Source organism: Heteronotia binoei, chromosome 6 (assembly GCF_032191835.1).
Source record: "Heteronotia binoei isolate CCM8104 ecotype False Entrance Well chromosome 6, APGP_CSIRO_Hbin_v1, whole genome shotgun sequence".
Taxonomy (NCBI): domain Eukaryota; kingdom Metazoa; phylum Chordata; class Lepidosauria; order Squamata; family Gekkonidae; genus Heteronotia; species Heteronotia binoei.
In genome coordinates this window covers 75,029,604-75,055,950 of record NC_083228.1, presented here as the reverse complement: position 1 = coordinate 75,055,950, position 26,347 = coordinate 75,029,604, and the positions used below count along the sequence as shown (strand labels likewise).

Genomic DNA, 26,347 nt, shown 5'->3' with positions numbered 1-26,347 from the left:
ATTGTGAAATTAAAACACTGATTGTATATAGCCCATGTTTCATTTTAGAATCTTTGCAAACTAGTAGGGTTTCATATACACTGTAGTACAAGGGGAAGACCCTCATTCTCGAGAGCTACTAGTATCAAACATCACAATAAGGTGTTTTAACATACCTTGCTTGACTTAATTGACCTCTGATAAAAGTATTTAATCTTCAGAATTAATCTCAAGGAAGATTGGGAGTACTGCAGTAAATATACATTCATTTATCCAAGTAAATAAAAATAAAGCTACTTTGCTTAGCACCTCTAGAGATTTGCCTCTTTATTTATTAGCAAAAAAGTTCCCCAGTTCTGACCTGGTACCAGCTGTGTCCTTGCATCAGAGGAAGGACTTTTCATCCTCATCTCTTACACAGCTGAAGTATGACGTAAGCTAGCATCTAGAGCAGGGGTGTTAAACATGCAGGCCATGGGCTGCATCCATCCTGCACAGGGCTCAAATCCATCCCCTGAGCAACTTCCCCCTCCTGCTATTTCCAGGGCTGCTGCTGCAGACATACTGTAGCTTTCTTTTTCTCAGCTCTCTCAGTGGCTCTTTGCTTTCCGCTTCCCTTCCTCCCTCCTCCTGTCACACATACACACACACTCAGAGAGCGGGAGAGCGCTCCATGGCTGCTTCATGCAGGAGAGATACAAAAACCTCTCACTCACATCATGGCATGAGTCCCATCATGACAGCTTAAAACTAACAACATTTTATTCCAGGTACAAGCTTTGGTGTGCAAGTGCGCTTCTTGGATCAAAGGGTGGATTCTTCTGACAAGCGCGATGAACATTGAGGAAATTATTTCAATTATTCTGAAAAGTTGTTTAAAGGATTGGATTTCTCTGTTCCTATCTGGATTTATTTTCTTTCAAAAAGACCCTGATCAGGAATTAGAATACTTGGATTGGTCCTTATATCTTGGAAGAGTGGAGTGATTTCAGATGCCAAATGATAATAGCACACATCGGTAAAGAGACAGGAAAACCAGCATTCAGTTCAGTCCAGAAAGATGCATTTGTCTTGAGCTTCATTATCAATTGCAATTCAGCAGCTTCTCTAATCTCACTTTGAAATTCCTTGGTAAGAGCACTGCTACTCTTAGGTCAGCAACTGAATGTTGTGGTTTCTAATGTCAGACTTAGGTTCATTTAGTCTTTGAGTCCTGGATGGAATTGAGACCTAGGTTTCCTATTTCATTACCAGTGCTGGTATCTCCATGCCTACTACCCTTCTGTATATCACACCTAATCCAATCAATCCTGCTGATGTCATTCACTTGCTATTGTCATTTGACATCTGAAATCACCTTTATAAAGTTTATATCTCTGGTACCTCGTTACATTTTATGGCATGCATGGCCTGGCCCAACAAAGTGACATTTGTATCAGATCCGTCTCTCGTAGCAAATGAGTTTGAACCTCTGGTTTAGAGCATGTGTACTTTAGATTTGTCAATGTGTTGGTTTGGTATGAATCTCATCTAGAGTATATGACATAGAGCTGCCACTGGTTTGGTTGTTACACATGCCTTATAAAAGGACTGGACATATCTTTCAGTGAAACTGCCATGGATGTAACCCTGTGTAACTTTTCCATGTAAGGGACACAGGACTTAGTATGCACACATGAAAGAGGACACATCTCTTTACAGGCAGCTCTTAAAGTAAATTTCAGCTTGTGCCAGTAAAATAGCCAATAGGGTCTGTTAAACTTGAGGACCATTTAGACAAGCATCTGCATTTGGCAGAAGTTTTTCTCATTCAGCCTAAAGAATCTCCCTTGATTTAAAGCCCAGGCTTTAAATTGAAAATTGAAGGTTGAGATTGGATCTGGCCTGGGGATCCATAACACCGTGTCAAGGCTTTCTTTCTTTCTTTCCTTATAAAATATGTGTCCAAATGGTGGGGGAGGGGGGAAAGGTCCAAAACTTGGATCCTTAAATGGCTTGTGGCAGGATGTGAAATTCAGCTGCTTTCACTTTTGTTTTCTAGGGCACAGGGTGCCGATAACATTGTTTCCCCATAGTTGTAAACTTTCCAAGTTATTTAAAGAATACTTTGGAAACTGAAAGTCAAAATATCGAAAGCTGGGAATTCCTGGAAGGATACACACCCATAAAGAGAAGCCTCCTCTGGGTGACTTAAAAGCAGGATAGTAATAGCTCCTAGTGTGGCCAGCAAGAGTGCAAGTGGGAGAACATTGCTGAACGACTGAAGAGAAGGTGGGTTTTCTGTGTTAGTGCTGATGTTGCCCCAACTAGGGGTGGTTTGCTATGTAAAGAAGATTTGTGGCCATGCCTCTGCTATCCCTTCCAGCAGCACAGAAGAACCTTGTATGTTTCTCTCTTCTAACAAGAATAGTGTGGAAAGAAGGCTTGAGGGCAGGGTGTGTTTGAGGGGATGGCAGAAAAAAAATGGGAAAGGGAAAATCCTACTCTTTAAACTAGTTTCATTGTGAAGATCATCTAAAATGCCTGGGGTTGTAGCTGCTTGAGATGAGAAGAGGAAATGGCTGAGGGATGTTAAACAGGGTTGCAAGCAAGTCTGGAGAAAACTGTCCTGCCCTTTAATAGTCTCAGTGTGTGGAAATGAGCAGCTGAAGCCTTTCATGGCATGGAAGTAAATAACATCCTATTAACCCTTTATTAAATGGTTGGGATTTTTTTCTCCAAGCAGTTGGTGACCTTTGTGGCAGTCATGCTGTTCCTAGGAGGTGGAAGAGACTAATGGTCTAATTTCTTCCCCCTCCCCTTCCTTGTATAACAATTTTAAAAATGTTATTTTTTTAAAAAAAAATGAATTTTAAAAATGAGCCAAGTATATTCCCAATTGATTATTGTCATTACTGCTTGCAGTATTCTCATCCAACCTGACTGTTCTTCAGTTATAAAGAGGTATGCTGTGGGAACTGAGATTTAAACATAATCCTTTTGTTTCCTCTGCTTAGCTGATAGGAGAGAGGGACGGCAAGGGCCACATCATTCTGCTTGGAAGGGTGGGAAATTCTACAGTTTTATGTAATCACTTTCTTTGGTGAAATTCCTGTTCACAAAATTAAAGGGTATTTCAATTGAAGCAGGTAATAAGCTGATAATTCATCTTAACTCTTTTTCTCAAGTTGTGCTATGCAGGATTTACAGTTCCAAATAAGCATACAGTTACTTTGTTTTGAAAGTGAACCAGTAAACAGCAAGCTATGGAACTTGTGCTTGAAACATGCAGGGTCTCTGTGTAAATGTTTTCTGGCTCTGTCAATTATACTTGGGCTGTGATTCAGGAACTTACTGCATTGAAACATTCTCTTTTCTCTGATACTGTCCTGTCCATTTCAAATGGCTACCTAATTTATAGTCCTGCATTATCCCATTCATTCATTTGATGCTGTGTGGTACTAGAGAGGAAAGTGTTCAGAACTGTGGTTTTAAAAAAAAAATTCCCTGCCTTGCAGAAAAAACAAACTATGTATTACAGCATAAGAAGACTGAAGTCTTATTTTCAGGTTCCAATTAATATCTATTTAAAGTAAAGGAAAAGATAACATCATAACTTCTATATATTGTGCTTATGGACATTATAGTGGTGGGTTTGGACAGAAGAAAGGCTCATAGCTCCCTGCCCTGCCCTTCAAGCAACTTTCCACCAATGTCTGTGCTTTTACCACTGTTGCTGCCTTCTGCCATCACTGGCCTCCCCCCTATAATGTAAAAAAAACAGTGCATTCCCCATGGGAAAAACTTGTCACTGTATGCAAATTTGCCATGGGGGTAGTGTGAGGTCCAGTTCTCTGATGGGGACCACCAATTTCCAAAATGCAATGGAAAGCCGTTTGTTAGCATTCTGTTATATTCTTGCTCATTTAGAGGCCATCCATAAAGGGGGTGTCATGTATCAATGGGAGATGAGAAGGTAAATGTGACAATTGGAAAAAAAATGTATTAGGGCTACACATTTTTTGCACAAAAGAAATGGCTGGATTTGGTGCTACTTTTTCCTATTAAAAATAGTCTTAGTTCTTTTCGAAAATATTACATATTTAGTATATTTCTAGTATATAATGTCACATCAAACAAACAACCAGAATGGTGGCTGGCTCATTTTAAATAAACTTTGCTGATCTTTAGTAGTGACAGACCTCACATTTCTGGGATCCAAGATCACTGCAGATGCTGACAGTAGTCATGAAATTAAAAGACGTTTGCTCCTTGGGAGGACAGCTATGGCAAACCTGGGCAGTATAATAAAAAGTAGAAACATCACCCTGCCAACAAAAGTTCGTATAGTCAAAGCAGTGGTATTCCCAGTAGTAATGTATGGCTGTAAGAGCTGGACCATAAGGAAGGCCGAGTGCAGAAGAATAGATGCTTTTGAGCTGTGCTGCTGGAGAAGAGTCTTGAGAGTCCCTTGAACTGCAAGAAGATCAAATCAGTCAGTCGTAAGGGAAATCAATCCTGACTGTTCCCTGGAAGGTCAGATGCTGAAGCTCAAATACTTTGGCCACCAAATGAGAAGGGAGCACTCCCTGGAGAAGATCCTGATGCTGGGAAAGACAGAAGGCAAAAGAAGAAGGGGACAGCAAAAGATGAGATGGCTGGACAGCGTTACTGATGTAACAAACACGAATTTAAGCAGACTTCGGAGGATGGTGGAAGACAGGAGGGCCTGGTGTGACTTTGTCCATGGGGTCTCAAAGAGTCGGACTTAACTGTGTGACTGAACAACAAGTGGTGTCGTCATTGAGCCAAATTTGACAGGTTGTATGATATCACTGCCTCTAAGGTAACTGATCTGTGGGGAAAAGCCTAGTGTTGCAAAAGCTAATCCTAGCTGCAAAAAGGTTCATTGTGGAGCACCACTACCTGAATGCCAGGTACTGGGGAAGGGAAGCTCTTAGTGCCTTTTAAACTCTTTTCAGAACAATACTGTAACTTCATAGGAAACAAATACTTGGTTAAAATGAGTCAATGGAGTATTAAAGGCCCTGAAAAGGGATTACATCCTTCATATGCACTTCAAATGACTGCAACATAACCTGCAACTAGTTCATAAGAATCCTCCAGTAAAGTACTGATTAGAAGATGTGGACTCACCTTGAAATTCTCATTTTTAAGAAATGAAATACTGGTTGCGGGATCACCCTATTCCATGACACTTTTCTGATGACCGATAACAGATGTGATGTGAGGAGGGAAATAAGAGGGAAAAGACATGGGGGCTGAAGCATAAAGAGATTGGGGTGGGGGGACTGTAGCTGAAGTACAATGTTTAATATCTTGTGTATCACAAATGTGGACAGAAAAATGGGATATAAAATATTAAAATAGCCAGTGGAAACTGGCTGTTCCCTACATCAGCTTGTGCTACAGCAATTTAAGGTTTTATCAGATTCTTTTTAATCTACTTTATCTGCACAGACTCTTCTGGAACCTGAGTTTATCTGTCAAGTGTTGTCTGTCCCTTTATATGAAAAATCTGAAGACTGCCCAACTGATCTGAATGTGTGGGTCATCACCAAAAGCCCATATCATATTGCTGGTGGTAAGGGGGCAAAACTTCACACAAGAAATTGTGTTCCTAAAAATCTCAAAATTCAGATTCTAAATCCATCCAAGCCAAGGCATCAACAGTGTTTTGGAGCAAGCAGAGAGGAGAACTGACATTAGGGACAGAGGACAGCAGAAAACGGAGTGCAGAACTGGCAGAAAGTTTGATGCTACCTTTATTTGTCTCCACTAAAAGTCATACCTTTTTGACTATTGGACTCAAGAACCTCTGTTCAGTGTCTGTAGCAGGCTGTATATGCTAGATTATTTTCCTTAGCTAGCTATTAATGGATTTTATTCAATAAAAACAAGTGGCACTTGCAATACAACAACTTGTGGCACCTTCAAAATCAAACAAATTTATTGTAGCAGTGGCTTTTGTGGGCATGAACCTACTTGACCTGATACAAATGTCTACAAAAGTCCACAAAAGGGTGTTACAGTAGAGCTACTAGTCTTCAAGGTGCCACTGGGTTCCTGTTTTTGCCTCAAAATACTGGGGTCAGATTTAAATATAATAGGCAAAAAACCAAACCTGTGAGGTTAGATAATAATGATAAAGCACTATATATGGAGTGTTGGGCTGATCCTAGGTTCACTTCCTCAACTGCATGACATGCCTGTGAAGTAACAAAAAGGGTGGAAATCTTTACTGTACTGAAGAAACCTATTTTTTCTCATTTGGGGATATTATAAATGGGTCAGGCCAGATAGTGAGAGGCCCCATGAATTCAGTGCCCTAGAATGACTCCATGCAAGATTCAGCTAAGCCCCTGTGTAGCTGGAAGCACAGTGTGCCTCCCTAGAGAAAGGTGCGGGGGATGCTTCTTGTTTTTCTCAGGAGGTGCAGATGTGCCAAAACATACAGCTGTGCACACTGCAGATTCAGAGCTGAGAATGAGAGGCCTTGTATTTCATTAGCGTTTTCTTGCTGTCTTTGTGATGCAGCAAGCTTCCAGTTTCTTCCTTCTCCTCCCTCACTAGTGATTCCAGCCAAAATCACACACTTTCAGCAGCCAAGGAATCTCTGCAGTATACAGTGTTTCCTGCTGTTTTAGAAATGAGGGCCACGGGGAAGATGGGAAGGGTGAAACTAAAATCAGTTTGCTACCCCCAGTGTTTCAAAGAACATCCTCTCAAATAGGCATACACAGTTCTAATGAAACTCACCAAATCAATGTTTAAGTTGTATTTCAGAGAATACTTTTTTTTTACATTTCAGAAATTTTGATAATGTAATATGGATAATTTTTAAAGCTTGCTTTAGTATTTGTCTTATTTTTCTTTAAGAAGCAAAATAATATCTTCCTATTTTTAGAACAAACAATGCTGTGGCAGCATGTAAATGAACTGCTCTATTCTGGCCTGTACTTTCTGATCAAGTAAATGTTTTCTCATGAAAGAGAATCTCAAAAGCACATTTAATTTATAAATCTAAATTAATCTGAAATCATTTAACTTTCCTGTCTGGACAGGAAAACCCAGGAGGAGAATGATTGCCATAGTATAATATCAGTGTGTACATACTACAAAAGCATGTCTGGAACAGCACTGGATTTAAGAGTTTGGAAGACTAATCAAAGAATGTTCTAGAACTACGGCAATTCTTATCAAAGAACTACTATTCCTAGAGTTCCTTGGAGGAAAGCCTTCAATATTATTTTTAGTATTTATTTAGTACTGGGTATATTATTACTTTTCTTCCTCTACTGCTTTATCTAGGTTTTCTGCTGGAATTTGTCTTAAATTTTATTGTAAAATTGCCTCTATCAATTCCTTTCCCAAGCAGGATCATCTCAGACAAGACAGCAGCCAGAGCTAAAATGGAAATAATGAGGGAGAAGAGGACCCCATATATTTTAACTTGAGCTTCTTGGAGGATGAATGAGATGAGGAATATTGTGTGGCCCACTTCCCTAGGTGATAGTTCAAGGGCAATGCTTTTCTGAATTAGTTCCCTTTGAAGAACAGTGGAGATTTGTGGTATTTTATAAAAATTGGTCTATTTATGCACAGCTGGAGGCAAAGAGGCCCTCAGGCAGGGTTGCAGCAGATCCACTACCCCGCACTAGCTCCCAACAGAGAGACAGATGCTACCCCCCAAAGCTGCTTCTGCCAGCTTCCTGCTCAGACTCTTTGAAATGGTTCTCTTTTCACACAGTCACCCAGCTGTCTCCTGCATTTAGTTAGGACCAATGTTCCCTCTAAGCTGAGTTAGTATGAGCTAGCTTACAGGTTTTTTGCCTTTGGCTCACACATTTTTGTCTTAGCTCAGGACAGATGATCCCAGAGCAAACTAACTTATGCAGTAGCCAAATTGCTTGCCAAATTAATTTAATGCCAGTAGCTCACAAAGTAGAATTTTTGCTCATAAGACTCTACAGCTTAAAGAAAACATTTGAAGGGACCTCACCTCTTCCTGTCTTAATGGACACTTGGCCAAAGCCATCTCCTGAAAGTTAAGACCCAATAAGGAAACACCTACCATTAACAAACTTTGCTGTTCTTTTGGCATGTAGGATAGACTGAACCCTGGCTATTTAGATGGGAGACCTCCAAGGAATACCAGGGTCATGACATGACCACCTCTGAATGTCTCTTGCCTGAAAACCCAAGGGGGTTATCACAAGCAATAGCAAACCACCTTTAAATATCTCTTGCCCTGAAAACCCCATACGGTTGTCCATAGATCAAAGACTAAGCCACAGTAATCAGGGATCAAGCTCATAAAGGTAGGTATCTTGTTTTGTGTGGGAGAGGTTGCTGTCAAGTCACAGCTGATTTGTGATAACCCCCTTGGGTTTTCAGGCAAGAGACATTCAGATGTGGTTTGCCATTTTCTGTCTCCGCATTGCAACCCTGGACTTCTTTGGTCTCCCATCCATGTACTAACCAGGGCTGACCCTGCGTAGCTTCCAAAATTGGGCTAATCTGGTGATGTCTTGTACTATGAATTTAATTTAAGTCCTTGGCTAAGATGGTGAAGGACATAGAGGCAGAACAGAGTTTCAAGCAGGCCAAAGGAAGCTAAAAAGCTGAAAGAGTTGTGGAAAGAACCTGAGTGAAGAAATGGCTGCACAAATCCATCCTGGCCAAATTTGCAGTTGTGTGTTGGATTTATTCATAAAGCCTGTCTGATAGTTTCTGTTATTACCATATGAGCCCTTTTTCACAAACATAAATGATTTTATTTGTGCATCAATTATTGCATTATTCATGCCCCAGAGTACTATTCTCATGCCATTTAAGTGGGCATCAAACTACTACTACAGCTGCCTTTAAGAACATTTAATTTTCTGTTACCTCTGGATCAAACTCTTTCACCATCACAGTGCAAGCTCACTGTTGGGGTGAAGTGGGGATGCTTGAGCAGTTATGTGCCAAATGATAGAATTTTTTCCTGCTGAAAGCCTTCACTCAGCTTCTGCCCTTGGACACAGGCATTGGTTTGATCTCTTTCCATGTCTGCTCACAACCTAGGAATCAAGTGCCATCCCAGTAACAGCTGCTGAACATCTGCAGGGCTAACAACACCCCTATGAAATGTGCCTATAAAAGTGCCTCCCAACATGTCTGATTCCAGCTCAGATATACACCAGAGCCAACATTAGGAGCTCCTCGTTCCCCAAGGGGCAATATACTCCAGCCATGTGCCTTACATAGCAAATCCACCGCCCAGGAAACAGCTTAGCAGACAGAAGTCAAAATTGTTTTGAGCCCTTCCTGCTGTTCTGCTACTGAGTAAGAAGTGAGCTTGATATGGGGTGGGTGAATGGTGCGGAGAAACAACAACATCCAAATGCAGAGTTGTGAGGGGGTGGACTGGAGCTAAGTTTGTTCTAACAAGAGTTGTTTCATGGAGCAGACCTCTGTGCTGCATTCTGTCTCTTACAATGCACTCAAGGAGATAGTGGGCATAACAAATGAGAAAGGCAGCAGTAACATATGGAGAAATTCTATGGAGGAAGATAGTCAAAAGAGGAGCAAAGGGAATGCTCTGGGAGATCTTGCTTGAGGGGGTTCTGTCCATTGGAGAGGGAAGGAAGAAATTACTTGCATGCACTGTGTTTCAGACTGCATGAGATTGTTCCTGGGAAGCATTGACAGTTCTGATTGTTGTGAGGTTTAAAAATTACCATAGTCATCATCTTAAAACACACATTAATCTTCAATAGGGATTGGTATGAACCGATTAATGAAGTAAAGTTCGTCACAAATTTTTGTTGGGTTCAGGGTATGAGAAACAATGTTTGTAGAAGGATGCCTAGCACAAACATTTCACAGACTTTGGTGCCGTTGATAGCAATTAATGGATTGATAGATTTCCAGATAGACTGTCTTTGCTCAATTAAACGATTTATGAAACTCCAAGGCAAGATGGGAGGCAGAATTCTCCAGCCCTGGAAACACCAATAGAAACCCTCCAAAGTTAACAGGCACTGCTGGCTGCCAATAACAGAGTTCCCATTCTGCTATAAGATTAGAAAGCTATATATATAGTCACTTTAGCTCCACACCTTTTTGTCAGTTGGCTGTTTGCATCACAGTTACAGAGAGGAACTTATAAAAGCCAACTAGCAGACCACATTAATTTATTCCCTCCTGTTTGTGTCCTCTCCTTGTTGGGGTATAGGGGTTAGGTGGACTCAGAGCTCTGAGCCACCCCCTATCTCTGCTCATGATGAACAGAGGAGCTTAGCTGCTGGGTGCCTTGGCTGAGTGAAGACCCACATTTTATATTCTCCTATTTGTGAACTCCTCTCCCCTGCTGGGGTTTGGACGTTAGACAGACTCAGGGTTCAAGGTCACTCAAGAGAGGTCAGGCCAGATTACAGTCTTGCATAACCAGTACTCCAGGGGATTTTCATTGGCAGTCTCAGGGGGGACTTGGTGAGGTATTCCCTCACCATCACCTCTGCCAAATCCTCTGCCATCACACCCCTGGCATCCCCACTGCTGCTGACCTCCCAGTTCACTACTGATAACCAGTAGTGGAGTTTCTCTCTGGTTGGGTTCTTTGAGGCAGAGTACTAGGCTGCAGCTCCTCAGCTTCTTCCACCTGCTCTTCCCTCTGGCCATGTCTGTTGACCTGGAGCATCCACAGTCTTTGCAGAGCTCACATTTTCATTGCAAGACCTCTGCATTCAGGATATCAATGCTACCTTTTATCTGGGGATCACAGTCTACAGATCAGCTTGTACTCCCCTTTATTGCATAGAATATGCAACCTGGTGGTGATGCCCACCTGCAACCTCTTTTCCAAGGCCCTGACCTGTGGGAGAACAGCTGGCTCCAGTGCAGAGGCCAGCACCTAATCCAGCCCTCAAATCGGGAAGGTTTGCCCTGGGTTGGTCCTACAGGTACACAGCACATGTCCTGGAAGGACTTGAGGACATGAATCATTTGGGAGAGGGTCAGTCAGTTGTTGGAGTTGATGTTTAGCTCCTCTTCTCTGTGTAGGATGTTCATGGACTTCCTGCACTATGCTCTTCTACTTCACCCACACACACAATCATGGCATACGCATCTCCCTCCCTCTGCTTCTCACAAAGCATACAGGCAGACTTGATGCTATACCAGAAGTTGGGTGGCCAAATACTGACAGGTCTCAAGTAAGGACTGCATCTTGAGGGAGGCAGCATACCAGGTGGACTTGACAGTTCTCCCCAACCTCAGAACATCCTTCATCATCAGCTGAAGCATGTACAATGTTGTTGCTGCCCACCCACTCCCTCCAGCTTCTCTGTATCACACAGGGCAATGTTCCATGTGGTTTGCTTTCACATGGAACAGAACTACTTTGTAGCCCAGTGGCAGGACTGTTCCCTCCTGGGGCCAACAGTCCTGCTGGCTGCTCCATAAGTGCATGGTCCTTGTGCTCTGGAGAGCTGAGCCTTGACCATCATAAGAACATAAGAGAAGCCATGTTAGATCAGGCCAATGGCCCATCCAGTCCAACATTCTGTGTCACACAGCGGCCAAATATATATATATATATATACACACACATACACACTGTGGCTAATAGCCACTGATGGACCTCTGCTCCTTATTTTTATCTAGCCCCCTCTTGAAGGTGGCCATGCTTGTGGCCGCCACCACCTCCTGTGGCAGTGAATTCCACATGTTAATCACCCTTTGGGTGAAGAAGTACTTCCTTTTATCCGTTTTAACCTGTCTGCTCAGCAATTTCATCGAATGCCCACGAGTTCTCGTATTGTGAGAAAGGGAGAAAAGTACTTCTTTCTCTACTTTCTCCATCCCATGCATTATCTTGTAAACCTCTATCATGTCACCCCTAAGTCGACGTTTCTCCATCATCACCACTGCAGCTGCATCACCACCACTCATCACCACTGCAGCTGGCAAAAAAGCTACATCCTCCATGAGGGAGAAAGGTTGGTCATCCACAGCAATTATCTCACTGACAATTAGGTGAGTGACAGCTTCATGGGCTCTCCAAGTAGCCCTTTTGATGTCTCACCCATGGCACCCTTTCTTGGAGGGGCCTCCTGCTCCCCCTCCACTTCTCCCTGCTGAAAGGGAGTGGACTTCTTCCTCCTCCAGCTGGCTGCCACTCTTTCCTCCATCTGCAACATAGGTGCCTGCGGAGGATAAAGGACAACTGTTGAGGTGGGTTTGTACCCCTCCAGACATAGGTGTGGCACACTTGACACTCTGCCACACAGGGATCATGGCAGGGGTGCAGAAATGGTTCCAAATTGTGGCCCCAGGATTGAAGAAAGTGGGAGGCACAACTTTCTGTCACTGGGATGGGAGGGTCCGTGGAGGGGTGTACTCAAGGATGGAGCAGCAACAGGGAGTTGGGATGGGGAAAGGGAGGATGTTCGTTCCTGAACTACTCCACAGACTCCTGTAACAGCAGCTGTCTTTTCCAGAGAGACCACTGGTGAGATCTTTTTTTTTTGGGGGGGGGGAGGATCTGTAACTAGGATCCCATAAATGTAATCTGCCCCCAACTTGGAGAGATTGTAAAGGAGTGGGTGGCGGGATGAGGTTCCCAGTGTGTTTGGTGTGTGTAGTTTGCAGGGGGCCCATTCTATGCACTTTTGAGCCTGTGCCTGAAATTCCCTCAATAGCACTTTCCTGGCTATGTCTTATCATTGTTGGGTTTGCAGTACCACAGTGGCACTGGTTCTGCTGGGCTTGCAAAACCCCTCCCCCTTCACTATCTACTGCAGAGATTCCCTGGGACTTTGATTCTGTTCTTGCTGTTTTCCCCCCTTCCACTGGAAACAATGGCAGATGGGGGTACCTTCTTTGGTGGGGCCCTAACTCTCACCCCAGAAATCTAATAATCACCAAACCTGGAGGGCAGGTAGAAAAGAGCCAGAGATCCCCTGTGAGTTTGGTGTCTCTAGCATGCTAGGGGAAGCACATTTTACCACATCATAAACCTCACAAACCAAACCAGTTTGTCTAGCATCAAAAAGTTAATGATGGTCCATGGTTCACGAACCACACATGCCACAAACTGAACTGCATTTTCCCGGTTCATGCCCATCCCTAATTCTGAATGTGTCTTCATGTAGGAACTGAATCATTCTGTGAGTCTACTGAAATCTCTTTGCCTTTCTCCTCCTAAAATGGCACACCCTGCTTTGTTTTTTCCAGTGAATTGAGAATGCATTACAGTATATGTGTAATGACTGGAGAAAGGTTAATTCATCTTGCTTTTCTCTTGTCCCTCCCTTTCTAATCCCACCCCTTCCCCTTTCATCTCCTTACTGGCCCTCTCCCCTCTGATTCCATCTCCTCCCCTTGCATCTTGAAATCCCAGGTGAAAAGTATGTGAATTAGGTCATCTTTATAACGTGCTCATACACACATCTGTTCTCAGACACGTTCAACTTGCCTGTCAGCCTTTCCTTTCTCCCAGTATGGGGGAGGGGGGAGAGGGAGGGAAGCCTTGTGCATTCCTCCAGGGTTTTGTTCTGACCAAGCCTTTATGAGATGTCAAGGTCTGTCCCTTTAGAGCTCCTCCCCAGGCAGAACAGGAAATCAAATATCCTCTTTACTGAGTTATGACGAACATTAGAATAACGGACATACTGTGTCAGATTTAAAGACAAAAACTTGTGCATGAAAGAAAGTCCTTTGTTACTTGGGGAGGAGATGTATCTAATTGTGCAAAGCTTTGTCATTTGTATTAGAACAATAATTCTGCTTTTTGTACAAGAATGTTCCACAATTCTAAATTAAATTTATGACATAAAACAACTGAAAATAAGAATAAAATATTTAAGAGGAGTGGGAAGTTATCTGCTGCCTGGTTAGTTGTTCCGCCAGGTAGGCAGGGCTTTTTTTTTTTAGCAGGAATGCACAGTTCCGTCTGGCTTGGCATCAGGGGATGTGGTCTAATATGCAAATGAGTTCATGCTGGGCTTTTTCTGCAAAAAAGCCCTGTGTGTGAAACAACTGTAATGTCCGGGGGTGAGACAATGGTGATGTCAGGGGGTGTGGCATACATGCAAATGAGTTCCTGCTGGGCTTTTTCTACAAAAAAAGCCCTGCAGATAGGAATTTCTTAAGCTGGTCTTGGTCTGGACTCCATCACAAAGACACAGGGTCTTTGGCTCACTGTTGATCTTCAAAACACACAACAGCTGTGTATAATAGAATAATTGTCAGTGAGAGGAAATAACCTCTTGATGGCATATGGCAAGGATGTAACACAGGCCTGTGGCAAAAAGGAGAAACAAGCTTGGCAATAATTATATACACACTGGGGGGGAAAATAAGTCCAACACTGATTTGCCCAGACAGTGCTGTGTATGACTGGAGATTGGCTGCTGCTGAGCAAAGAGATCTTTGCTACGGACTGTTGTCATCATACGTGGGATCTTGAGTGGTTTGAGCAGTGGACATCCAGCATCACAGTGTTCCAGCTTTAGAGACACACATGCTCTGAGACCTTTCCTGTTCTGTCAGTGACCACAAAAAGTTCAGGCCTTTATTTTTAGATGCTCAGTTTGAGAAACCACAAAGAACTTAAATATTCTTTGGTGCTGAGCTTTCTTCCCCCTTAGGTTTTCAGCCCAACATATCCCAAAGGCACCTTGGGGCAATCAGAGTCAAGATTATAGCATGTGTGGATTGACATAGCTCCTGGTCAGAGCTGCCACAACCCTGGCTTTCTACAGCAAGTGCTTTGTCACTTTCCATATCAATTCCAAAAGAAGATAAATATATAATGTGTCTATTGCCTTTTCTACATTGGATGTTCATCCTTCTTCACAGGGGTGTGTATTGAACCACAACTCCAGGAAGCAACCATAAGCAGAAGCCTTATAGCCTTGAATCTGCTCCCTACCCTCCAGCATGGGAGTATACAAGTTTCAAACTTTCAATCATGTTGCCTCATTACTATGCTTTAATCAACAGCCCATTTAAAGAACTGCAAGCTGCTGTCCTCTGATGTTACATATGTGCTAATAGACTGGATATCAAAATGAGGTCTGGAAATGAAATTGTAGAGGTGAGGGGAACTGAAAAATCAAGTGTTCCATGAGATCGGGAAAAGGAAGGATTATTTTACTGAGATGGGTTGTGGGTATATCCAACTGTTCACCAGATTTTAGTGGCATAAGAGGACAGGCAAAACAATTGACAGAATTAAGCGAATTGCCAGTGCTTCACTAAACAGCAGTTTATAGGATTAAGGAACATCCTCAGAAAGCTAGTTTTATCAAGTATAAATGAGGTATAATTTGAAATGGGAATGATTTGGTTTAGAAGAAGGTACTAAGTGTGATTACAGTGCACACACTCTTCTTTTGAACAACACAGGAATAAACTGGTCCTCAGTCAGCTTATTACTCAAGACATAACCTGGACAAGAAAGCCTTGACTACCATACTATCTTTGCCCCTTCCCTCAGTGCCAGGAGGAACAAAATGAGGTTTTAAAGGTCAAGCATTTTTTTCCTTGTTTCCAACAACACAGAATAATCAGAGAAAATGAACAATGGCTGAAAGGATAAATTACCTCCGCCTATAACCCAAATCTGAACTGGGTCTATTCATGTTGAGAATTTACCTATTACAGATGGCCCTACAACTTCCAGGGAAAGTTCTCAGTGGGCCACTGCACTAGGTACGGCATCAAGGAGCAAACAGAGGCAAGTCATTGCAACTCTGCGGAGCCTCAAGTGTGAGGGAGGGGTCATTTGGCTCAGACTTTTCAGTTGGTTGCCAGTTCACCAATTGCCTCCTCCTTCACTGCCACCAGTGTGTGGAACTAAGCTAGGGGTGAGCCAATGACCATTGTTGGTACTACTCAGCAGAGTGGCCCCGCAGTAGGGTTGCCAAGTCCCCACCTTTTCATAGTGGGGAACTTTCGTGCGCGCTTTGAGATGATGTCACCCGGAAGTGACATCATCAAAATGGCAGGGCCTGTGCGGGGCCGCTCTAGGCGTTTTCAGGAAAACATTATTGTACCATAGAGTTTTTCCTCCCAGATGGCTAGAGCGTCCCTGCATGGGCGCTGCCATTTTGATGACGTCACTTCCAGGTGACATCATTGCGCTAGCGATGTAGGGGGAGGTTCCCCCTGCCGCCCCAATGTGGACCAGCAGGTTGGGAACCTCCTGGGCAGGGGATTCCCCGCCCGGACCGGGGGCTTGGCAGCCCTACCTGCAGTGTCTCCATGTAGAAGATGAAGATGAAGATATTGGATTTATATCCCGCCCTCCACTCCGAAGAGTCTCAGAGCGGCTCACAATCTCCTTTACCTTCCTCCCCCACAACAGACACCCTGTGAGGTGTGTGGGGCTGGAAAGGGCTCTCACAGCAGCTGCCCTTTCAAGGACAACCTCTGCCAGGGCTATGGCTGACCCAAGGCCATGCTAGCAGGTGCAAGTGGAGGAGCTATGGCTGACCCAAGGCCATACTAGCAGGTGCAAGTGGGAGGAGTGGGGAATCAAACCCGGTTCTCCCAGATAAGAGTCCGCACACTTAACCACTACACCAAACTGGCACCAAAATGTAGCAACAAAAGGCCACTCAGCTTGGCTTGGTCATTTTAACTTCCCTGTCTTCCCCTGACACAAATCCATAATAATCTGCTTTGTCCCTGATAGGAAGTATGAATATGTTCCAGCTTAGATTTGTACAAATTTATAATGGTAACTGGATAATATTTGAGTTGAATTATTTGCAATTTTGTGGTGTGCAAATCTGAAATACAGTGATAACTTCAATTCTCATTCATTTCTGGTTAAAACGGTGGTAGTTCAAAAAGCTTAACTGGGTTAATCCAAGAGTCCTGAAAGAAGGAACAACCTGAGTTTCCATCATAGCTGTATTGTGCATTTCCAATGTTCAAATAATATGTTTATTTTAGAAACCCTTGCAAGATAGATTAGTATTATTATTGTCATATTAGGAATAATTATCTGGTTAAGACAACCTAGAAGATGTGAAATTTGAACTGAGAACTTCATGGCTCAATTTTTAAAGGTTTACAGTACAATCCTAAGCAAAGTTACCTCTTCTAAATTAATTTAAATCAGCTAGCTTAGAAATGTATGACTCTGCTTAGGACTGTTCACTCCTGTACCAGAGCAGCTCTCTTATGGTCCCTTTTGGACATCTTCATTTCTCCATTCTCCAATCTGACAAGCCTGACAAAGAGCAATATACTTTTGCACTAGAGCATTACTGGTTTGAAGCTCAAGACGGACTTAAAATCACTTAAAAAAAAAAAGAAGCAGTTACAATTTTCATTTCTTTTCCGGATGTGACTATGACTGAGTAGAGGACACACAGTTCAGTAAATCACATGATCATGTGTGTGGCACTTCCCCCTGGGAACAGAATCAGCTTTCTCACTGGAACAGACAGCTGTCCTGTGTGTGGAGGCTCTGCAGAGAGCATCCCCTTGTCATAGACCAGGGCAATCTAGTCAAGCCAACGTATTAATTGCACCAAAAGTGAGACATGATTGTAATTTAATGCACAGGAGCAAGATTAAGCTGACCAGCTTCTACAGCACTTGCCAGTCTTTACTTACCAATATTTTGCCCAAAAAGCACAAAGAAGAATACTTAGAGCTTGCATGTGATTAATATATATTGTTCAATATGTAATGGAAAGGCATAACAACATCATCAGCCAAACGTCTTGGGACTACAGTCTAAGTAGTATAGCAAACAAACTCAATTTTAGGACAGAGTTATCAAATCTACAAGGCAAAACTCCAGAAGGTTCTCACATAATTGTTAATAATTTCTGTACAAACAAACGCAGGCACATAAGAAAATGAATATAAAACTGCATATTAGCTAACATTGTCCTGTTTCAAACGTATGCTGTCTATGGAATACATTTTGTACCTAGTCCATTTTAAGTATTATTTCTCTGAAAATAAAGCCAAATTCTGTCAGCAAAGACCCATATCTGTGAGCAATGACTCACACAGATTCATACCCTGCCACAAATTTTGTTAGTCTTACTTGCTGTGGATGGCCAACCTTTCTCCCTCATGGAGGATCGTCTTTTCTACTGCTACAGACAGACTAACACGGCTGCCCATCTTGATCTATCAGCAAGGGCCCATGACAGTGAATCTCTGAAGTGTATACACAGAATGCAAGCAGAGCAAAGGAGAAGGGATACACAATGAAAAGGCCTCCTTGGCAATTTTCTGTAATTACATCACAAACTCACAGGATTCAAAATCAATCCCACTGCACTTGTTACATACTGCACTGGATACAGACTTAATTTGTCATGTACATTTGGCTGGAAAGAGAACAAGAAAAAAGAAATGAGGATACATCTATCACTTTCCAGGCTCAATGCATCTGACTCATGAAACCCTATGCCACAATGAATGTGTTAGTCTTCAAGATGCTACAAGGCGCTCTGCTATTTTGGGTGCAGCAGTCTATCCCTGCGGACTCTTCTGGAATTTGACGTCTTGGATCTGTGATCAAAGAGCAATGATCAAAGAGCTAGGTACTGCTCCCAGGGCAACAATTGTCTCTAAAAACAAAACCCTTTAGCTGGCCAAATGCACTGTTCAGCAAGATTTGGCCCTCAGAATGAAAATCAAGCATATATAAATCTTTAAACCATACATTTTTATTTGTGCCACATGTTGATCACCTATGAGGTGTTTGGATTCTATTTGGATTTCACTGCGTTTGTTAGAAGAAAAGCTACTGATCTCATAATTACAGAGCTCAGCAGAAGCCAGAAAGGGAACCTCCAACTTCTCTGTCTTAGAAAATGAAATCTGCTTTGATGCACAGTTCTAAAACATGGCCTGGAGGTCAGGAAGACAGCCAATGGAAAACTGACTAAAAGAGAACTGTGCTGTTGTTGTTGATGATCATTTGATTAGGTATAGGCATGAACCCCAAAAAACTAGTTTGGTTCCGTGTTCAGGGTGGCTCTCAAAGCAAACTTACCCAAAAGATCCCTACCTAAACCAAGCCAGTGGTGATTCTGCTTCTTCCTTTCTCCCAGCTGCAGCAAGCTGCCTTCAGGAGAAAGGGCAATACAAGAAACAAACACTGTGATATACTGGCTAACAATGCTTAGTAAAACTTGTGAAAAAGAATCATCATATAATCTTTTTTTTACATTGCAATATTGCAAGAAAGGTCCATTCAATTAGCACCTGGATATAGGCTCATTTCATCAAAAAACTTCCTTAGGAGTATTTCTTCCTATTTCCTTCAGGGCTATCAGCCTTTTGTTGCAATTCAATCTCAATGCTTTCTGCAACATCGTTATTTTCTTCAAGTTCTCTCATTCTCTCAGTACTACTTAAGCCAGCAAAATACAGGCGGCTTGTGCATGTGGTAAGAAAAGAGGCTCAGGACTGGCTTGCTCTTATATTAACATATGACTTGAGAGTATTTTGCCATCAAAAGGAATGGCTTACTTCTAATATAAATATTGTAGAGACCATTTTGCCAGCAGAATCCAGAAGGCTTTTTCATTTGGTTAGAGAAGAGGTTCAGGACTGGCTTAAGCTCCTAATATAAATATATACACTTCCCAATTGAGATTTAAGCAGCTTACAGTCTCTTTCTCTCCTGCTCCATTTTATCTTCACAACAATGATATGAGATAGGTTAGTCTCAGTGACAAACTCAAGGTCAGCCATCAAGCTTCCATGGCAAAGTGGGGATTCAAGCTTGGTTCTCCCAGATCCTAGCCTGACACTCTGAATGCCACCACACTGGTTTATCTTGAGAAGCAGGGTTGTTGGTTTTTTTAGCAGGAACACACAAGGTCACAGTTCTGGCAGTCTTGATGTCAGGGGGTGTGGTCTAATATGCAAATTATTTCCTGATGTGTGGAACAATGGTGCCCTCAGAGGGTGTGGCCTAATATGCAAATGATTTCCTGCTGGGCTTTTGCTACCAACAAAGCCATGTTGAGAAGCACAGAAAGCTCAACAGACAAAGGGGACTCAGCCTGGTTTTTTAAAAAAAAAAAAAAAAGCTCTGAACATTTAGCCTGAGTTTTTTCCCCCAACACTATGCTTAAGATCACCTCTGCCAGCTTAGTCAGAGCACTTTCCAGACTGCTATATGGATGATATACCAGCAGGATCACTGGTTTGTCCCTGGAACCCAACATAAGGAAATGCTTTTATACTACTATAATTTTAGACATTGTAAAGAGCATTTTTCCATGCCTCAGAAGACTGTCTTTGTGGCCATGAAATAAGAGGAGAGACACAGCCTGGTTCTATACATTGAGGTCAACTATTACAGCACACTCAGTTTTTATGCCCATGGTGCCCAAGCCGACATTATGTGCTGAGCAAGGAGTATAAGATTCCTTCTGGGATTGTATGAACAGCATAAGGGCACAGCCACAAGATAAGGCTTAAAGTTCTCCACCTGGAGCAAGGGTGCAGCCAGTTCATGTGCCAGGTGGGACCTTTAAATTCAACCCTGTATGATGCTGTGCTAGTACAGAAACTGGTGGGATTAGAATGTTAAATTTACACTTTGTTTCTGTTCCATATAAGACCTAGTATGTAGCTCTTAAAAAATCTTTTAGCAGCCTCTAATCTGACTTCTAAAAGAATAAAAAGAATTACTATAGATCCCATTCTACTTGATGAACCCTAGATATGATCTCAATTTACTTACGGTGCAGAACTAAGCAAAATTAGCCCAGTGAAGTCAGTGGTCTTAGAAGGGTGTAATTCTCTTTAGGACTGCACAGCTAGTCTGTTCAATCAGCAACAATTCTAATAAGATATTACATTGCTCTCCATCTGAACAGTTCCTTTTGCTGTTTTTCATACCTTGTAGTCAGCATGAGACCAGAAACCAAACCAAACCTGATTCCTGATTCTTGGTTACCTGATTCTTCCTTGGGGCCCTATTTATAGCTAAACCTTTACAAAGAAGCTACAAAAGATAGAGATTGGTCCCCAGGAGGAGGTCATTATTTATGACAGCAACATTGCCACTTGAAAGCCCCCTAAAAGGGTATCTTCTTTATCATTCACAAAGAATAAACACAGTTAATCAGACAGGGACCCCAATTCACACACACCTTTTTTTTTTTTTTGCAAGCCAAGGTGGTCTCTCCTTAGGCTACCCTGGCAGTCGTCATACATGTAACACAAGGTGCTTCATGCACTTCTGAAGTTTGATACACTACTACTAGAGGCAGGCTACTGAGATTAATAGGCTATGGCCATATTTCATCATAAAGTTGTAAAGTATACAAAATGGTGCAAGTTTTGAAGAAAAATAATTACTTTGACCCATAGGCTGTTTCTGATTTGATATGCCCCTGAAAGTTTGGTTAACTGTTTTAAGAGCGAAAAGATGGCACATTGGATAAAGACAAACATCCTGCTTTAGCTGGATTGTGTATGGGTGGGTGAGGGATCATTGTGAGTTGTTTGATTGTGTTTCACAATCAGCAGTTTCAGTTCACTGATGAAAGGCTGCAAGTTTGGTATGAGAATGCTGACATAGCTGATGTATAGGAATGATGCTGCGTGAGAGATTCATACACAAAATGGAAACAAGTAAAGCAGGGGATGTGTTAACAGGAGAGAATTAAAAGATTAGCACCCCAGTTGAGTCGTAGTTGTGCTAGGATGTACAAGAGAGCTGAAAGCAAAGCAATGTAGATGGCTAACATCTGTGTTTAGATGCAAATCTGGATATGCATCTGGTTTATGCTCATCATGGCTTTTGATCCAGATAAGACCTGTATGAGGAAACTGCTTCTGTGTATAGATTTTTAATTGGAAGGGACTGTAGAAATCAGCTTTAGAACAGAGAAAAATGCTAGACTCTATGAGAAACTATGAATCATGAGGTAAAAATTACTTTAGCATTATTCACTTTCTGGGTAAATGTACAGATTTCATCTGTAGTGTGAAATTTAGATGCCTGCCTTCAGTGCAGTTTTTCCACTGCAGTGCTCAAAACCCACTCTGACACCAGAGGTCACCTTTGGAGGGAGGGGAGAAGGTCTTGTCCATGGCTTCCTCTTCACTATTCTAAAAGTGGAAGAAAGGGAGCCACAGGTGTTATCACTGAGGGCTTATTGCAGAGTTGTCTTATGGATTATAGTACAAGGAGCAAAGGAAAATTGCATAACTTGTTCATCTTCGATGTTTTAAGGGAGGGAGATCTACTACAGTCTGAATTGTTAATGTCCAAGGCCTAGGGTTACCAATCCCCTATTGGGGACAGGGAATTCCCCATTTGGAGGCCCTCCCCCTGCTTCAGGGTTATCAGAAAGGGGGGGGAGGGAAATGTCTACTGGGTACTCCATTCCCATAGGGTATAATGGAGAATTGATCAGTGGATATCTGGGGCTCTCTGACTCTGGGGAACTATTTTTGAGGTGCAGGCTCCAAATTTTCAGCATAGCATCCAGTTCCTCTCCTCAAAACACTCTGCAAGTTTCAAAAAGATTGGACCAGAGGGTCCAATTCTATTAGCCCCAAAAGAAGGTGCCCCTATCTCCAGCTTATCTGACACTCCTTGGCTGTCTACCATTGCAAAAGCTATCCTTCTTATCTGATTCTATCCCTCTCTTTCAGCTTTCTTCTCCCTCCTGTCCTTTTCCTTCTTCCATATTTTTGGATTGTATACTGCATCTCTAAGACTACCCTTGGTTCTTCATCTAGAGCTATTTGTTATGTGAGAATGCTTCAATAACTAGATTGTATACTCCCATACCTGTGTTTGGTAACTAATAGTTTGACGTACATGCTTCTCTTTACTATGTACATTTTCTTTCCAGTTATATTGCTGTAACAATCTCAGGTTTGCTAATATAGTTGTTAAATTAAAAAGAAGAAGAAGGTGCCCCTATCCATCATTATTTCCAATGGAGGGAAGGCATTTAAAAGAAATGTGGTCAGTTTAAACTTGATGGCCAGAACTCCCTTCAGAGTTCCATCATGCTTCTCACACCCTTGGGCCTGGCTCCACCCCCAAAGTCTCTTGTCTCCAAAGTCCCCAGATATTTCTTGAATTGGACCTGGCAACCCTTCCAAGGCCTGGTTCATAGACTTAAAATTTAATTTATCTGCACTTGCTTATATGTGTTGACTGACAGCCAGATGTAAAAACAAACATTGTGGTAAAGTAACACATCCTCTATGTATCAATTGCACCCTTCTTCTCATGCTGCTTCCTATCTGGCTGATATCCATCCTTTTGCTCCTGCTTTATTCACAGATTTACATAAAACCCCTTTGCTGTGCTCCAAGCTTCTCTGTCTTTTCTGTTTCCTTCTTTCCTCAAGTGGTTCACTCATTTTAGACTGCAGACTTAGGAGCAGAACTTAGTTGATGTTATTCTTACATGGAGCTTTAGGACTTGTAAGTGCTTTAGGAAACAATACTTTATAGTTCATTTTTTAAAACCTGTTTTCAACACAATATGCATAAATAAGGTGAAGTTTGTATATACCCTATTATCCCATTCTTATTTTTATCCTCTGTATGCCTGTCTGCCGTTTTTTTTGTACATGATCTCAGTGGGTTTGGGTTTGGGGGGGGTGTTTGTTTTTTGCTCATATACTGACAGTATATACTTGCTCTTGTGGACCAAATTTTAAAAGGGGAAGAATGGTACAGGGCCTCTAGTAGAATACAATCAGGCAATCTCCTTGATGAGGATATTGGATTTATATTCCGCCCTCCACTCCAAATCTCAGAGTCTCAGAGCGGCTCACAATCTCCTTTATCTTCCTCCCTCATAACAGATACCCTGTGAGGTGTGCCCTTTCAAGGACAAGCTCTGCCAGAGCTATGGCTGACCCAAGGCCATACTAGCAGGTGCAAGTGGAGGAGTGGGGAATCAAACCCAGTTCTCCCAGATAAGAGTCCGCACACTTAACCACTACACCAGGCTGGCTCTCTTGTATCCTTAATCTCAACATTAGGCAAGGCCACTGACAAGGACATTGGTAGCTAGAATGCATCCTTTTACCTCAAGTCTACCGTCTTCTCTCATACATTCATAGGCATAACACCCCACAATACTAGGGTTGCCGGGTCCCTGTTCAGCACAGGGGGTGGGGGAATAGGATTACCAGCTCCAGGTTGGGAAAGTCCTGGAAATTTGGAGATGGAGCCTGGGGAGGACAGAGAACTCAGTGGGGTATAATGTCATAGAGTCCAAACTCCAAAGCAACCATTTTCTCTAGCGGAATTGATCTGTGTAGTCTGGAGAGAAGCAGTAATTCTGAGGGATCCCCAAGTCCCACCTGGAGGCTGGCATCCCTATGGAGTGAGAAGACCCACTTCAGACTCTTATCTCCAAATGCTTCAAGGCTTCCTTTGCTTCATTTCCTGCTCTCCAGTCCTTTGACCTTCCCTGGTCCATTTCCATTTGTCTTTTTTTTTTTAAGGCTCTTGTTTAGTTGCTCTTTCTGCCAAAAGCCCTTTAACATTGCCTGCTCTAAAATAAGCCTCCAGCCAGCCAGCCAATCAGTCAGCTTCTGTCTCCTTGGGAAGCATTTAACTTAGCCTTCAAACAAGAACTGTGCTCCTCTTTTCCCAGCCATCCCTGTCCATCCTGACTGCAAATTTCCTGTGTTGCTGTGGGTGGGAAATTTGGTGTCTTTGAGCCTCAACCTTAGTCTTCCACAGCTGTGCTCGGAGCTGGCATTCAGTCCAGGCCTGAGCTTGCATGCCTGCCCTGTGCTGCCAAGAATGTGTTTGGATTCAAGCAGGAGGACTTGAGCCTAGAGTGTGCCCTGGCATCACAAGCAGGCCTAAGGCTGGTGAGGTTTTATTAGATTCTTCATCTCCCGTCAATGTCAGTATATATGCTGGGAGGAGGGGGCATCTGGACACTGCATGGAATAGGAAAGAAGGAAGAGCAGGAGTGGAGAGACACAGCTGCTTTGGTAAATAGATTTATTTTATATTAGAAAAGATAGAAGGGGGAAACTGGGCCTCCAGAGCTGTAAGACCCTGCCATGGGCAGGCGGTATAAACCCGGTATCAAGAAAATAACAATCTGTGAGTACCAATGCCTCTCAGGATGTATCAACCATCTCTTCCAAGGAGCTGAGGCCAGACAGTTCCTGAAAGGAACACAAGCTAAGCCACCAAACTGTATTGCCTCCACTTCAAAGCTCCCATCTATACTGTGGAGTGGGGGGTCTTACCATCTACATCCCCACAGACAAGCGTTGCTGGGTCTGTCCAAGGCAACTGAGGGATGTTCTTGCAAATCTTTTATCTGGGTCTTCCCATCAAACTCCTTCCCCCTGAGACTGCTATCAGTTCAGTTACCTTTCTCCACTCTCATCCCTTCCTTCAACCATCTTACTGCCTATCACAGTAGCATAAAAAGCAGAAGCCTTACAAGACCAGAATCTGGAATGAATATAACCTTCCATCAAGTCGGCAACTGATGATGTTATTTTGTCACAGGAGCAGACTATGGAACTGGGATGGAGGAAAGGGATAAGGGATGGGGGGCATCCTGCAAAATAATAAATATAGGCAGGGCTTTTTTTGAGCAGGAACACACAGGAATGCAGTTCTGGCTGGCTTGGTGTCAGGGAGTGCAGCCTGATATGCAAATGAGTTCCTGATGGTTTTTTCCCTACAAAAAAAGCCCTGTGCAGAAGAGTGCTGATGTCAGGAGATGTGGCCTAATATGCAGATGAGTTCCTGCTGGGCAGGGAATCCTCTGGGAGGGGTAAAAAGAGGACCAGCAATGATGAGGGCGGTGATGATGGAGGTGAAGGCAGAGCTGGAGACTGGGGACCGCAGAGAGAGAGAGAGAGAGACCAGTCAACACGTGGCTGTTCAGGAAGGTATCAGGTTGCAGTTAACCCTCCCCCCGTACCCCAACTGAGACCTCTAGCTGGCACCTCAAGGGAGCCCCCTGGTGGCATGGAGCGACAAGAGACGGTCTCCACTTGTCTCCGGATGGAACCAGGCTGCTGGCGCTTAAAATCAAAAAGGTGGCAGAGCAGTTTTTAAACTAAATCTTGGGGGAAAGCCAACAGGAGATGGAATGTCTCTGGTTCGGGAGGACTCGTCTCAAAGAGATGAAGGGTTGGCTTCTATTTTTCTACCGGGTAACGGATCAGAGTTGTCCACTGTGATGGTGACAAACAGTATGGACTGTCTGCCAGAGTCTCGAGGCGGCAGGAGGGAGGTGGCGGACCTAGCTTGCCTGGGAAATTATAAATGTTTGTATGCAAATGCTAGAAGTGTCCGAAGTAAAATTGGTGAATTGGAATGTTTAGTGTTGGGAGAAAACATAGACATTGTGGGAATTTCA

The 26,347-nt window shown here is 42.9% G+C and overlaps 1 protein-coding gene across 1 annotated transcript in view; it reads left to right on the top strand.

Moving 5' to 3' along the window:
• The first annotated feature begins 2,226 nt into the window (after positions 1-2,226).
• The window catches only part of SFXN2 (sideroflexin 2), a 172,916-nt gene continuing 148,795 nt past the window's right edge, over positions 2,227-26,347 (top strand). The window contains exon 1 of the mRNA XM_060241763.1: positions 2,227-2,250. The gene's annotated coding sequence lies outside the window, so the exon portion shown is untranslated. The remainder of the gene's footprint in view (positions 2,251-26,347) is intronic.